Raw genomic sequence first — 16,779 nt, 5'->3', positions numbered from 1 at the left:
TACGAGGGTGAGTCAAAAAGTTTGCAATGATTTGTAGGTGAATACGTTTTAAAACAGGTCAGTATAAAGAATACACTTTATTTCGGCATTGTTCTTGCATGTTTTACGTAATCAAAGTTATTTACTTGATTGAGTAGCTCAGATGGTATTGCGATCGCCTTCTAAGCTCAACTTGACAGATTCAATCCTCGTTCAGTCCGGTGGAAATTGAAGGTGCTCATATACGTAAAATTCGTTCCCTTAAGTTTACTGCTGCGTAAAAGAACTCCCGCGCGACTCTTTAAAGATTCAAGTCTTCCTGCAGAAAGTACCTCTTAGATAAACCGATGCTGTGAATCATGATGAATGAATGATAGTGTGGGTGCAAATTAGATAATTAATTTCCATTAGCCTCAGTATAGCGGATGGTCTACCCGCCCCTTGCGATCTAGTTTTTTTTTAACCCGCCGCGTAAACATCAAACATCGCGAGTGCCACTATTACATTATGGGTGGCCGGAATGAAACCGCAAAACGATCGCAGATACGAAGAACACTTACCTTACAACAGGAGGTGCGCACACGGATAAGTAACAGGTACTGTATAGGCTGAGAACTGCCCGCTGTATGTCAAGCCTCGCAATAGCTTATTTGCCAAGGGTGCGGTCGGAGATGTGATAGTGGAGAGTACTCGAGGGTACGGAGTTTTGAATCCCACGCAAGCACCTAGTGGAGAGTACTCGAGGGTACGGAGATTTGAATCCCACTCGAGCACCTTTTTACCACCAATTACCTGGGATGTGGCAAGGTCGTATACTTCATAGTTTCGACAGACTGATTTCTTTATTAGGCCTTGAAAAGCGCCGTTGGTATCGTGGAATATGCTATACAGCTGGGTTAAAAAAGGCTACGAAACATCTGACGGGATTTCAGTTACCTACGTCGTTTAACTCAGCACCTCTTGAACTGCCGACCTCCATTGTCGATACAGAGCTACGTACGATGTGGTAAGCAACGTCTGGCACGTTTGAACATCTCCGGCTTAACGGATCAGCATGCCTTTTTGATGCACTGTCCAAGGTGATAGTGATTGGCCGGCTTCTGTGCATACAGCGTTTGTTTTATATGGTGCCACAGGAAACATCTACGGCCGTAAGATCGTGCGATATGGCGGGCCAGGGGACAGGTTCTCCATCAGTTTATCAGGTTCCGTCGCACGGGGATGGTTCTGGACGGAGATAGTTCCGCAAGGTGCGGTGAAGCTCCGTCATATTGAAACCACATCGTGCAGCGATCAAAGAGTAGGACATGTCCCAATAACGTTGGTAGTTCATCGTAGAGAAACCGCAGATAGCGTTCTCCCGTCAGATGGCCCTCAAAGAAATGTGGACAAAGGAGATGATCACCACGATGCCACACCGTTTGTCGACTTCCCACTTTACCTGAAAAACTGTCTGTTATAAACTGAGGATTAACCATACTCCCGTTGTGCATCTTATGCTGATTAACGATTTCATTACTGCGGAACAGCGATTCGTTCTTAAATGAGATGGTATCTCTCTAAAAGCAGGATGTTTCTACAATCTGTAGGCTCCATTGACAGATCGCCACCCGGTCTTCGAAATCATGACTATGGAGCTCCGGGAGTAAGTGCAGATTATACGGGTGAAACCGCTCGGTATGCAATGTTCGCATAATAGACGCTCGGCTGATGTTCGTCTCCTGTCCAATCGCCCGTGTGCTAGTGTGAGGGTTTTGCCGAACAGCGTCCAACACAACCTCGTCATTGTGAGCAGACGTCACGGGATGATCTCTAACAGGCCGTGTCTTTCCGATTGACACAGTAGTCCGCAGACGTCTTTCCACACACCAACATGCCATGCCTGCCGGTTGTCGTATATCTAGATAGCGTTCTTGATACAGGCGTTTTGCCCGGTATGCATTCTTTCTAGCCTCTCCATAGATGAGTAGCATATCCACATACTCGTTACTGGAAGACATCACGAGTCAGTGAATAAGCTTTGTGTTGTGACTTGCCTCGAAGGAGGGCAGTTCGCGCAACTACATACCTACCTGCTATCGCATGTTGTTATCGTTTCAGTTGGGCACACTTTGTCCTACCTGTGTCCTACGAAACTTAGAACACGTACGACGTAGCTAAATGGTTGCCTATGTCCTGGTCACAGACCATCACCTCCACCTCGCCCAACCCAGAGGCATAACCTGTACCGCGATATCAACGACCCTTTACATGATCAAATAAACAAAAGAGTCACTCGAAAGTATTAAGAATTGCAACGTTGCCACATCGTAGGCAATAGCCGGTTAAAAAAATTACTTGCCGGGGATTTGAACCTCCATACCCTCGAGCACTGTCTACTAGTGTTGGCTATTGAGTGTATGATTGGAAGCAGTGTATCGATTCATTCAAGTGCCCGAGTGAATCGATTCACAGGCATGGCGAGCTCACGGCACACGATTCAGCTGACTCTCAGCAGATAGTGCTTAACGGATCATTGAGACACAATACACACACGCCTCACTACAGAGACACTGCACATTGGCGGGGAGCCGAACTTCCGCTGCCACGAGACATACAAAGTCGTGGCACACTGAATGAATCGTACGCAGTCACGGCTCAGTGAGACACAACACACACACGGTTCATTATCGATACACTGGACATTGGGAGCCGAACTTCTGCTGCAGCGATTCATACAGCCATGGCAAACTGAAAGAATCGTTCGCTAAAATGGACTCTCGCACTCAGCTCATTTGAAAATAATACCCACTAAATAATAGACGGATTTATTTACAGTGTTAAAGAGGTAGTCAAAACATAATTGTAAGTAGGTAGGCTATTAGATTATTCTATTTACCGTATTTTAATCAATCAGTGTTTTTATCAATCAATAATATACTGATCTGAATTTAGGGCAGTCGCCCAGGTGGCAGATTCCCTACCTGTTGTTTTCCTAGCCTTTTCTTAAATGATTTCAAAGAAATTGGAAATTTATTGAACATCTCCCTTGGTAAGTTATTCCAATCCCTAACTCTCCTTCCTATAAATGAATATTTGCCCCAGTTTGCCCTCTTGAATTCCAGCTTTATCTTCATATTGTGGTCTTTCCTACTTATTCGTCTACTAATGTCATTCCACGTCATCCCACCGCTGACAGCTCGGAACATACCACTTAGTCGAGCAGCCCGTCTTATTTCTCCCAATGCTTCCCAGACCAAACTTTGCAATATTTTTGTAACGGTATTCTTTGTCGGAAATCACTCAGAACAAATTGAGCTGTTTTTCTTTGGATTTTTTCCAGTTCTTGAATCAGGTAATCATGGTGAGGGTCGCATACACTGGAACCATACTCCAGTTGGGGTCTTACCAGAGATTTATATGCCCTCTCTTTTACATCCTTACTACAACCCCTAAACACCCTCATAACCATGTGCAGAAATCTGTACCCTTTATTTACAATTCCATTTATGTGATTACCCCAAAGAAGATCTTTCCTTATATTAACACCCAGATACTTACAATGATCCCCAAAAGGAACTTTCACCCCATCAACGCAGTAATTAAAACTGAGAAGACTTTTCCTACTTGTGAAACTCACAACCTGACTTTTAACCCCGTTTATCAACATACCATTGCCTGCTGTCCATTTCACAACTTTATAGAGGTCACGTTGCAGTTGCTCACAATCTTGTAACATATTTATTACTCTATAGAGAATAACATCATCCGCAAAAAGCCTTACCTCTGATTCTACTTCTTTACTCATATCATTTATATATATAAGAAAACATAAAGGTCCAATAATACTGCCTTGAGGAATTCCCCTCTTAATTATTACAGGGTCATATAAAGCTTCGCCTTCTCCAATTCTCTGAGATCTATTTTCTAGAAATATAGCAACCCATTCAGTCACTCTTTTGTCTAGTCCAATTGCACTCATTTTTGCCAGTAGTCTCCCATGATCCACCCTATCAAATGCTTTAGACCGGTCAATCGCGATACAGTCCATTTGACCTCCTGAATCCAAGTTGTCTGCTATATCTTGCTGGAATCCTACAAGTTGAGCTTCAGTGGAATAACCTTTCCTAAAACCGAACTGCCTTCTATCGAACCAGTTATTAATTTCTCAAACATGTCTAATGTAATCAGAAATAATCCCTTTCCAAAGCTTACATATAACGCATGTCAAACTTACTGGCCTGTAATTTTCAGCTTTATGTCTATCACCCTTTCCTTTATACGCAGGGGCTACTATAGCAACTCTCCATTCATTTCGTATAGCTCCTTCATGCAAACAATATTCAAAGAAGTACTTCAGATATGGTACTATATCCCAACCCATTGTCTTTAGTATATCCCCAGAAATCTGATCAATTCCAGTCGCATTTCTAGTTTTCAACTTTTGTATCTTATTGTAAATGTCATTGTTTTCATATGTTAATTTGAATACTTCTTTAGCATTAGTCTCCTCCTCTATCTGGACATTATCCTTGTAACCAACAATCTTTACGTCTCTTGACTGAATACTTCTGCCTTTTGAAGATCCTCACATACACACTCCCCTTGTTCATTAATTATTCCTGGAATGTCCTTCTTGGAACCTATTTCTGCCTTAAAACTGCCTTTATAACTAGTTGGCATTCGACATTTATTTAAACTGAGCTCTTTAGCCTTGGCAGGTTCTATCCTGGCTCAGTCCGGTTGTATTTGAAGGTGCTCAAATACGTCAGCCTCGTGTCAGTTGATTTATTGGCACGTAAAAGAACTCCTGCGAGACTAAATTCCGGTACCTCGGCGTCTCCTTCTAACTGTATGCACTTTTGCCATCGATGTGCCAGGCTCTCCGGACCTTCCTGAAACCATTCTTTCGGAGTGCTGCATACCCATGTCTTGACAGCTCTGTCCAGTTCTGCAAAATCCGCAAAACGGCGACCACGCAGAGGTTTCTTCATGTTTCCGAACAGGTGATTATCACTTAGTGCGAAGTCGGGAGAGTGTGGTGGGTTTGGCAGCACCGTGAATCCCATTTGATGAATGGCAGCGGTGGTCTTTCGGCTAATGTGGGGCTGGGCATTGTCATGTTGCAGAAGAACACCATTAGCCCATTTTCCAGGCCGCTTAGTTTGAATGCCACGACGTAAGCGCTTAAGGGTTGCCGGATATGCTGGACTGTTAATCGTGGCCGAAAATTCCAGCCAGTCAATGAGGATGATGCCCTTTGTGTCCCAAAACACTGTCGCCATTCGCTTGCCAACTGATGGCACTGTTCAACATTCCTTTGACGGTCGACTGCCCCTGTGCTTCCATTGCACCGATTGTTGTTTCGTTTGTGGTTCATGGTAATGGAGCCATGTCTCATCACCAGTCACAAGCCTAGCCATGAAGTCGGCTGGATCTTGATCATGGCGTTGCAAAAGTTTTCTGCACACATCCACACGCCTCTGCTTTTCGTCTGCAGACAAGAATTTAGGCACCCGCGTGGATGACACCTTTCCCAACTAAATGGCCATGCACGATGCGCTGCATGCTGTTTCGGCTAATTCCCGTGGCTGCCTCCATTTCTGTAAATGTGATACATTTGTTTCCTTGGACTCGGGCAATGTTTGCACTGTCACATTCCTTCGAGAACTGGATTCCTGGTTCACCGGTGTGCGCCCTGTTTTCCAATCTTCCACCCAGTTGTAAACTGTTTTCCATGACGGCGCATGTTCTCCACAGAGTGCCACCAAGCGCCGATGAATTTCTGCAGTGGTGACACCTTCTTCCCATAGCGCTGTCCCTGACGGTTGCTTTCCAAGTTGTCTGCTCCTACGCTGTTGTTATGAAATTGCTATGACGAGTGCATTCGTTGGCCCCTTTGCGTGTGGAACAAGACACTAGTTACACATCATCATCTTCGAAAGTGAAATGTGAACCATACCCGGGCGTACAAAAAATAAAGTGTAAAACAATATAGGCCTAGTACGCCCCTCGTAAAAAGGGCGGTTTGGTATGTTTCGTTTATTGGGGCGAATATATATTTATAGTTTAGATTGAATATGTTTATTGTATTGATAATATTCTTACAGAATTGTTGAACAGCAAACGGTTGTTTGAATTTCGATCAATTCGGGTACGTAATTAACCTGATTTGATCAATGAACAAAACATTTTTACTGATAATTGAACTGGTGTTCCAGGAGCCGGTGATTTATTTTTCTATGAGTTACAAGATCTCTTTCAGATCTTCGAAGAAATTTTTCATCATTGAGTCAATATGCCTGTTGAGTTTGTTGTGTAAATGGAAGTGAGCCGAAAGGATAATTTTCATAATATACGGTACTAGTTTATTTTTGCTTGGAATCTCTTAAAACCTTTGAATCCCGTATTATTTCTTAAAATCCCTCCCTCCATTTTCCGCAGTTACGATAAGCCTACTGTTTATTCATATTTCAGAAAAAGGAAGAGAAGATTTTTGTTTAGATTGTAATCCTCTTTCTCGATGCAAATAGTAGCAAATCTGGTTTTTACCCCTTTCACACAAAGTCTCCCTTATTCCAATTGTCTACTAGTTCAAAATATATGTATATGTAAGCTTTCTGTAAAAATAACACGTGATTCCATATTATTCAGAAGTGAATGCCTAAGTCCCCCCAACTCCAACAGCCTGGTTCTCTTCTCCTTCCCATCCCTTCTCTCGCTGTCCTTCCCTTGGGGGTGTTAAAATAAAAGCGCTTAGGGGGCTCTCGTCGCGATTAACTGGGCTTCTGCTGTGCATAATTCAAGCAGAGTAAAGGGAAGAGCCCACATATATTCAGACGTAACATTACTATCATCCGCTTCAAAAGTATTTCTCTTACAGGTCACTGTGTGATAATCTTTACAAATGTTGTCTATATAATTTGCTATGTACGTAGATGGTCACATTACTGAACTTGCGTCGTACATTTTATATAGGGCATTTACCTCTCTGTATTCTATTTGTCCTCCTTTTTGAAAATGATCTAATCTTCAACATCCGATGACTAGGAATACAGTAACGTTTTCGTTTCCTGTATCCGTTAACTATATCCTAAGTATAACATGCTGCTTCATTTTTTCTTTATTTAATTTATTTATAGGGGCCGATGGCCTTAAATGTTAGGCCCCTTTAAACAACAAACATCATTATCGGCGTCATTATCATCATCATATTTATTTATATTACACCCGGCCCGATTTGGGGGACAAATACACCCTTGCAAACTAATCAATTTCCTTTTAGGGTTCTTCAACTCTTGACGTTGCCTCAGCTTCACTCATCGGGGAATATATAGATTCGATCTACAGAGTAAAGGGAAGAGCCCACATATATTCAGACGTAACATGACGAAGATCTCGGTTATTAATTTCATACAAACTTCAAATACACCTAACATTCCAATTCGTACATCTTCTTAATTCAAACAAAAAAACAAGAATTCGTCCCAATGAAAAGTAAATCTAAAGTCGTTAATACAGAGAATCCTAGCCTGATATGAATTATATTATGTACAACGCTGACAGACCTGAAATTAGAAAACGCAAAGATGCAGTCGATCACCCTTAGAAATGAAAGCAAACACTACCAAACTGAATCAACACTACTCGGAAGAACAAGAGACCAGTGAAAGATGTTTGGTTAACTGGTTAACTCACTGTCGGGTGTTCCATTCATTAGAGTATCATTCCCAATAAAATATTAAATCATCGTATGTGAAGTAGGATGAGGAAATATTATCGAACACAATAATAACTGAATATTTTAAGAATGGAGGAGTGCTCCAAATTTAATTATCAATGCATCCTTGAATAGAAGTTAAAATAAAACTCGGTTGGACAATTACGTTATCAATTATACACATGCAAAAGCATATTAATTTATCTTTTGGATTGTTGCTGTTATTATGGTGACAATAATGCGACTCTCAGTTTCCGTTACAATAATAATGTAGTCTGACGTAAACAATGATGGCTGTCTGCATGACGAAGATCTCGGTTATTAATTTCATACAAACTTCAAATACACCTAACATTCCAATTCGTACATCTTCTTAATTCAAACAAAAAAACAAGAATTCGTCCCAATGAAAAGTAAATCTAAAGTCGTTAATACAGAGAATCCTAGCCTGATATGAATTATATTATGTACAACGCTGACAGACCTGAAATTAGAAAACGCAAAGATGCAGTCGACGGTCTGCAGCTTGGCCTCAGGATGTAGATGAAAATCTTACTATACCCTATTTTGCAAATATATAAAGGCAATAATCACCCTTAGAAATGAAAGCAAACACTACCAAACTGAATCAACACTACTCGGAAGAACAAGAGACCAGTGAAAGATGTTTGGAATATGAGGCTTACATACTAGTCATACAAAAACAGTATTTGAAATTTCAAAAACAACACAGTACATACGAACTTTCAGACGATGTTCATAGGATCATAACACAATATGAATGTTTATTCATGTTGGAATTTGTAATGCATTTTGAACTGGAGGTGGACAGTTTTTCGTTAAATTGTACAATTTTTAACAGGTCTAATGTACTTGATTGATTTTACCGGAAGTGCTACTGCAGCACGCCTTTCATAACATCTAGACGCACTATACAGCTTTTCACGAGAGTTTAATCCTGGTGTAAACAAATAGGCGGAGCACCTTGCCTTTGCACGTGGACATAGACGTAGTTGATTGTTGAAGCAACCGCCGCACTCACTCCACTGTATCCGAGCTCGAAGAAAAGTAGTACGTCGCATTAATTTCATTTTATTTTCATGTATTACATTTAGAGAGTTTGGAAGAGTACGTAATCAAATTAAAATACGGTTGTCATATATACGGGTACATATGTTTCTTTTTATAAACTAGTGATTAAATGACGAGAAATGAAGGCACACGGCGTGGTGTAATACAGGAAGTCTTCTCGTAGTGAGGGAAAGTCCCAAGCTGTACAGGGTGGAGATACGGTGTTGCATCTTGCAGCAGCAGTCGGCGAGTATTCATAGTGAGAGAAATGGAGCAAGAGGTAGGACTATCGCGTGTAGTGAAGCACAAAAAGGAAAACCGCTCAGAAGTGACCATAGGCTGTGCATCGTGAATGTATTCAATAAACTAAGTGAAAAGAATCCAGGTTTAGTCGTTTACTTCAGAAGTTCAGATCTTCGCACTGTTATCGTATGCGATGCGCAGCCCTGTACGCCCGAACACGAGACGTTGACGGGGTGGAGGTCGGTATTACACGCTCAATGAATCACAACTCTTTCTTCAGCGGAGGCGTGGACATACCATGTTTACATCAGGATTAAACTCTCGTGAAAAGACATATAGTCGTGTTCTCAATGTCATCACTCATCACAGTTTCCATAATGTTACAGCCGTAAATGAGAATGTGACTTCAGCGGAAACTACTTTTTGCTCTGGCCTGTGCCAAGAACAAAATATTGCGTCCATCAAGAAGTAACAACAAGCGGAAAAATATATAAGTTAAATTATTTCACTGTCGTTTATCATAAGAACTTAAAATATTAGTGCTCTTGTTTCAGATGTAATGTATCCCTAATTATTCCCCCCACGGTTGGGATGACATTTTTAATGTACTTAAAATACTCGCGCTACTGTTTGACACTAATTGTAATAAAAATAAAATGTAACATTTCTTTGTTTTGATGATAATAATAATAATAATAATAATAATAATAATAATAATAATAATAATAATAATAGCAATATCATTTGCCGTAAATGCAGGTAAGTGGGTGCCAGAGGTCACCATAGGATCCTTCAATTTTGAATATTAATAACAACTAATAATGAACAGTAGAGCATAAAAGATTCCACTCGAGTCGTGTTCATAAAGCTGAAAATCTGGTATTCTGCTGATTGGGCCTTACCTAACCACCTGAAAACGAATAAGGGGTGGGAACTGCACCTAGGTTCTCCAGTAACTTCTCCACTAATTGAAAATAACCAGTCTATACTCAGATCTAACCATTATCTACACATAAGCACCTCCTCACCACACAATACGTATCAGATAGCAACACGCTCAATAAATATTTACAACTGCTGGAAGACTCCTTATATACATTCAGCAATCCTAGAATAAAAATAAAACCAATGGGAAAACAAAAAGGGGGGCACCTATGCCATTTGTAGTGAGCCCGAAGATCAATAGTTGCAAAACATATATTTAGACAATTGCCTGCTATCACCTTCAACACATGGTATATCACTTTGATACTGTACCTCTTATTCACTGATACCAACACTTGGTTTTAGACACACTTTCGCTTGCACAAACACACGCTGTTAGTCTGCGCCTAGAAACTGGGCCATAGATTAACGAAAGCTGCCTTAAGATATCAATACCAAGATCAGTACCTTCGTACAAGAGTTATATAAGTATTAACAAGCAAACAATAATGCCCCGTTCGTCCATAATCAAACGTACACTCGTTAATGTTCGTCGTCGTGTTCCAGACTCATCGTAGTAATGTTGCTCGAACGCGTTCTCCAAAAGTATCTTACATTTCTCTTCCTCACCACCTTTTCGATATTCGAGTTCCTGCCGGCCCGTCTCTCCAATCATGAGTGAGGGATATCCAGTGCCATGGTAACATTAGTAACACGTGTCTGTATCTTGACAACGCACACCGAGGCTTGGACTCTCCGTGTGACTCACTACAGTTTCCCTGTGATGTTCCATACCTGGAAATAACTATGTTTCCCATCTGCCTGTACAAAACAATTACTAATATCTAACACGGAGACCTTCCAGCTTCAAATATTCAGATCTTAGTACCCCAATAAAATAATAATAATAATAATAATAATAATAATAATAATAATAATAATAATAATAATAAATCCAGCATGGGGATGTGATGTGTACCATCACACAGGATGAAGAAATGTCATATGTTACAATAATTATTTAGTAAAGAACGAAAAAGCTATTTCGTGAGATGAGATGCAATAAACATCCTTCAATTTTCTTTGGTTTTGTATCACAGTCCACATTGAGAATATTTTTAAGTAGTTTTGAAAAAAAAATTACGGTATGTCGAGGTTGTTTTCAGTATTGTTCGAATATCGGACCACTCCATTCAGTATTTTATTAGCGTACCGTCCCTATAGTCTCTAAATCTCTGAACCTTGTGTACCTTAATCTATCACAGAGTGCTTTCATATCGGGGGCACCTTTTACGTTCGCCATTGCTTGTATTAGGTTTGCCATATCGGAGAAGTCCTGAAGTAGATGAGATGGAGGTGGTTGGTTAGAAATGGAGCTGCTCTTACGAAATGAACTCTCACGTCTGTCAATTCGTTTTATGACAACTTGTGAACCAGACATTGAAAAACGACTCCTCGCCGCAGCCGGAAGACTTCAGTTGGTTAGTTATCGTGTGCTGTAGTGTTATTTAGTTGATGGCGAGATATAGTTGGTGGGAGGGGGGCTTCCACTTAGACCTTTTATTTCCGTGAAAAGGCTCTCTTATGTTACTGCTAATTTAAGTTTACTTCAGGGTGCGTGTATGTGACCGAGCGAGTGGCTACTCGCTTTCGGTAACGTTGCTGTCACCTTGTAATCGGGAGATGGTGTGTTCGAACTCCACTGTTGGCAGGCGTCAATATGTTTTCCGTGGCTTTTCATTTTCACATCAGGCTGTACCTTAATCAATGCCACGGTTGCTTTCTTCCCAGCCTTTTCCTATCCCATCGTCACCATAAGACCTGCCTGTGTTGATGCGACGTAAATTTTAAAAAATACCTCAATTGTATACCTTGAGCCTTTGCTCCATTCGTACCCGAATGCAAGTCAGATTGAAATATAGTTTTACTAACATTCCTAGGAAGATAAGTATGGGTTTCTCAGAATGATAGTCTTTTCACTCAAGGCAGATGCAAAATTGGTAACGGCACTATTGCGTTAACAACCTACAATTGGTCCTTTTAAATTATAATTTTGTTCGTGGTGAGATAGATCAGTGGTAGCGATCCAGTCTTATATTCTCATCTCTGGTTTGATCCTGGTTAATGAAGTCAGTTCTTAATAGGGTACAAAAATCCAGAATTTTACATGTCGCATATGTTGACATTAAATGAATCCTGTTTGGTGACCATATAAGTGTTCATGCTGGAAGGTTTTATTAGTGTATCTGCTGTTTGAACAGGCAGCCTTCCGCTTATGTGCAGTCAGCTTCTCCTTTTACCTAGTCTGTAACATCTCAAATTGATCCTGAAATGTTTATGTATGTATGTATGTATGTATGTATGTATGTATGTTGGGTATTCAGCCCGAAGGCTGGTTTGATCCTCTACAGCTCCACCAACAGCTGTCATAGATGGCCTAGGTGAGGAGTGAGGTAGTTTCCTGTTGCTTTCCTCACTGAGCCAGAAGTTGCTATTGCATATCAGTCTGCCAAGCCCACTGAAATGCATGCACCAACCGACCCTATGAGCGATATTTTCACACCATTCATAACAGGGACTGGCTGCATAAGGAATGGCATTACTGGCATCGCTCATACCTCGGTCACTTCCATATTGTCAAAGCCAAGGACGAGACTGAGGGGGGTCAATGAAAGTAACAAATTTATTCTAGTCCATACCAGAAGACATAGTGCACTGTGAACACTACATCCTGCCAGCAAAGGCATGAAGTGTTTATGTTCTTTAACAAATTACTCTTGTTCAAATGCCCACAATAAACTCGTGGACAGCGTGCATGTGCCGAGGATAATTTGCTTCGATACATTGCTTCAGCTAGACACTTCAGCATCGTTCTGAGAAAGCAGATTCCTCCACAGATTTTAATAACAACTGTCAAGTTGTTGTTATTATTATTATTATTATTATTATTATTATTATTATTATTATTATTATTATTATTATTATTATTATTATTATTATTATTATTATTATTGCGACAATAGAAACCGCCTGAACACTACGATATCAACGAAGTTTAATGTATCTTAACTAGATGTCTCCACTGTTATTTAATAAGTGCCATCTAGTGGATTGTGGAACTAACGTGATGGGGAATGTTCATGTTTAGGGTTTGATAATCGGATCACCTTCTGATAATTTTGTGTTGACCAATGTAATACTCTACCAATCAGAAGTTTAATTACGTCATTTTCTAAAACAGGTAGCCAGCCCTCTATAAATAGTTGTGAGTTTGAACTTTAAGATGTTAGTCTTCAATGGGACTTTGAGAGTATTGCGCTAATTGAGGACGTCTCCCTCTGGAGGCCAGATGATGAGGTTGTGGCTAGCTTCGGCGTAGAGGTGATGTCATAAAAGAAAGCTGAATTATCATCTATGTGAACTTCATCTACCTATTACAAAGGGAAGGTTCCAGTGTTCCCGTTAGCATGCAGAGTTTTCTTCTTTTCTTAGGACCTAAACTGTAGGTTTTCTACGCAGTCCACGCATTTAATATAAAAACCCTCATGGGAATTTTGTAAAATGTAAGGACGTACGAGTGTGTACCCTCGTTTCCCTTATTCACTTTGTTTTCTGGTCACTAAGTTTACAAATTCTAATTTTTTCTACACTGCCTGTTGGGACTTAAAACCTTTTCTCTCTTAGTCACGTACCGGTAGTAGCATAGCTTATCCTCTGTGTCATCCAGCCTTAAACCCCCTGAGGTTTTATCATATGTCTGGAAATGCTTGAGTCAGTTTATCCGCCATTCCGTTCTTGTTCTCGGCCTTTCTATTAACCTTTCTTTTTCATTCCTTGGCCTTGTAGTATGGGATTTGGCTCCTGTATTTTCTGGATCTTTCCATCTACTTTCGCGTGTGGTTCCCTATGATATAAAGGCAGCGAGTGTCAAAGCTGTTTAAGCTTTTAAAAGCAGAAAGTGGTATTCTGCTGAATGTAACTAAAGGTGTTTTGACATGAAGTCATTGATGTAAATTTATTCATGTAAGTTCGAGGCCCATGAGGGCATTGTAAAGTGTAAAATTTAAATTGTTGTTTAGGGCTCAAACCCCTTCTAAAATGTAACTCTGAAATTGGGGGGGGGGGGGGAGGGTTCGATTTCCCTTGCGGTAACTTTGTTCTGGAAGCTTCTGCTTCTTTTTAGTATGAACAAGTACTATTCTATATTCCCTCTGCTAGAGAACTTGTGTAAAGGCTAGTTCCTCACCTACATATACCAAAGAATTGTATTTTTATAAGATCGATTGGCCTACTTTCGACTCTTCAAAAATGGGAGTCCTTTCTTTCCTAGTTGTAAATTAACTGATCTTCTAAGCTTATCTGTTATTTTAAGTTGTTAATGTCATCTCTATTGTTGTTTCCTAATTTTCCAAGAAAAGAAAAGGAAACATTTGTTTCTAAGTAGTCAACATTTAATTTTTGGTTCATGCTTCGTCCAGCCATTTACCCCCGCACGCTTCTTCCCTCTGGTCTACTGGAATCAAGGTAATAATAATAATAATAATAATAATAATAATAATAATAATAATAATAATAATAATAATAATAATCTCAATCGCTTACCGTGTGCAGGCATTTTGATTTGACTGCTTTTAGGCTTCTACTGTTCCGATATTCTGCTTTTACTAGATGGCAGAGGAAACCAAACCATATTGTATGCCCTATTGCTGGGTTTAATTTTGTCCAGTAAACACCACTTGTCACACCAGATGTCATCTACGAAATGGACTACTAGATGGAGTCTCTTCCGGCCTACTTGTGCGTCTTATGATTCGGAGGTCGACACTACCACTGATCCACAGAAGCCAGTACTAAACTGTAAATCAGTATTTCTTCCTATTCCCTCTTTCTGGCCCTTTTTCTATCTTATTATGGTCGGCACTTCATGCGGATTTCGCCCAGTTCTACGACTGGATGTTCTTCCGGACGCCAATCCTAGCTGGAGGGATGTATTCGCTCTAGCATTTTTTTCTGTGATTATTCGAGCTGCCTCTGTGGTTCAGCGGTAGAGTGTCGGCCTGCGGATCCCAAGATAGCGGGTTCAAACCCGGCAGAGGTAGTGGGATTTTTGAAGGACGGAAAAAAGTCCATTCGACACTCCATGTCGTACGATGTCGGCACGTAGAAGATCTCTGGTGACACATTTAGTGTTTACCCGACAAAATGCATTAAATCTCAGCCATAGACGCCCAAGAGAGTTTCGGTTTACTCGGTCTGCTATCTAGTGGGGGCCTAGAGTAAAACGGAACGTCGAAATTGACGAGCAGACAGCCAGATGGCGTCAAATTGAAATGTCTGCACACGGTAGCTGAGGCCATACGATTATTATTATTATTATTATTATTATTATTATTATTATTATTATTATTATTATTATTATTATTATTCGCACTGTGGTGTATTACATGTTGGTGAAGAGATGTGTATTTAGACGAACGCGAACATCCAGTCATGAGCTGGAGAAATTAACCATACGCAATTAAAATCCCCGGCCCGGCCGGGAATCGAACCTAGAGACTCCTGAACTTAAGGGCAGTTCGCTGACCATTCAGCAAAAGAGCCAGAGTTAACTGTACATCAGCTGTGATCAGCCATGTAATAAAATAACAATTGAATTTCTGTCTAGCAACGAAAGTGGAATTCTACTGGATGGTCCCTATGGCTGAATTAATTTTTGTCGGCGGTCAGTGAGTGCGTCACCGATGTCAGCAATAATGACATGGAATACCAAGATTTTCGACCGGCCTTCAAAAATCGGCTACTCAGCCAGGATCGAACCTATAGTATTAATTTCAAGGTGTGCGCTCTTCTAGTAGAGCGAAACCAAATAGCCCATGTTAACAAATGCTGTCGAGTTGGTACAGAGGAAGACGAAGTTGCAAGCTGTCAAGCCCACCATCTCACCTCGTCAATTTGTGCGCTCTCTGTCCAAACATGTGAATTTTAGTCTGGTATCTCTTAGTCGAGTTAACATTCCGATCAGTATTTTGGTGCCAGCGCTAGTTTCGGAAACATCAATTTCGGAGACCATCGCGAATTTAACTTTTCTCCTCGATATTTCTTTCACTGTGACTCTCGGCGAATGCTCAGAAGGCTCGTCATTTTGAAATTCCAAGGCATCTTCAAAGTTTATGCATCAAATAATTGCAGTAACACATGCTTCAACATAACTCTAGAGAATCCAACAACAACAACAACAACAACAACAACAACAAGATACAAAGAGCTGATAACTACATTCTTCCTAGCCTCAGCAAAATATGTGTACCCCGCCATTGATAAAGCACAATCTCGTTTGCAAATGATGAGATGCCAGCTGCTTTAGTTTGCGAGGACTGTCCGTGCTCAGGGCGGAATAGCAGGTGATGGAAGGAGAATTCGACTGTTTAGTCGAGACAGCTTTATACATTTTGAATGAGAGGTTGTGTGTGTTCATATCTGTCTTCAATTTCCTTTTAGTTTGGCCCGTTCTCTTCTCATAGTAGGCTGCTGCCCGCGCGCTCACCAATCCAGTTTATCTATTTTGAACCAGACATACACACGTTTTAAATCTAGATTTGTATATGACACTACATAACATGATCTGCGGGATTGGCCGATTTAACGAGAGCAAGTATGCAACACTGAAAATCCTGTCACAAAGCTGAGCTGCAGAGAAAACTCATTCATGCCTGCGCGTGGCACGAAATTATTTTTCTCCTTTTCCTTACTGGTGGACTGCACATAGCGTAGTGCGCAAAGGTCTGCTTATTTCATCTGAAAGGATATGTGTTGGACTTTCTGCGGGAATGCGAGGAGCAAATCTCAACTTCTGGAGAGGTTCC

At 40.7% G+C, this 16,779-nt stretch overlaps 1 protein-coding gene across 1 annotated transcript in view; it reads left to right on the top strand.

Moving 5' to 3' along the window:
- Positions 1 to 16,779, top strand: part of Lar (tyrosine-protein phosphatase Lar) — a 2,342,166-nt gene that overhangs the window by 368,370 nt on the left and 1,957,017 nt on the right. The window lies entirely within an intron of this gene.

Source organism: Anabrus simplex, chromosome 1 (assembly GCF_040414725.1).
Source record: "Anabrus simplex isolate iqAnaSimp1 chromosome 1, ASM4041472v1, whole genome shotgun sequence".
Lineage (NCBI taxonomy): Eukaryota > Metazoa > Arthropoda > Insecta > Orthoptera > Tettigoniidae > Anabrus > Anabrus simplex.
This window is presented reverse-complemented; position numbering and strand designations above follow the sequence as displayed.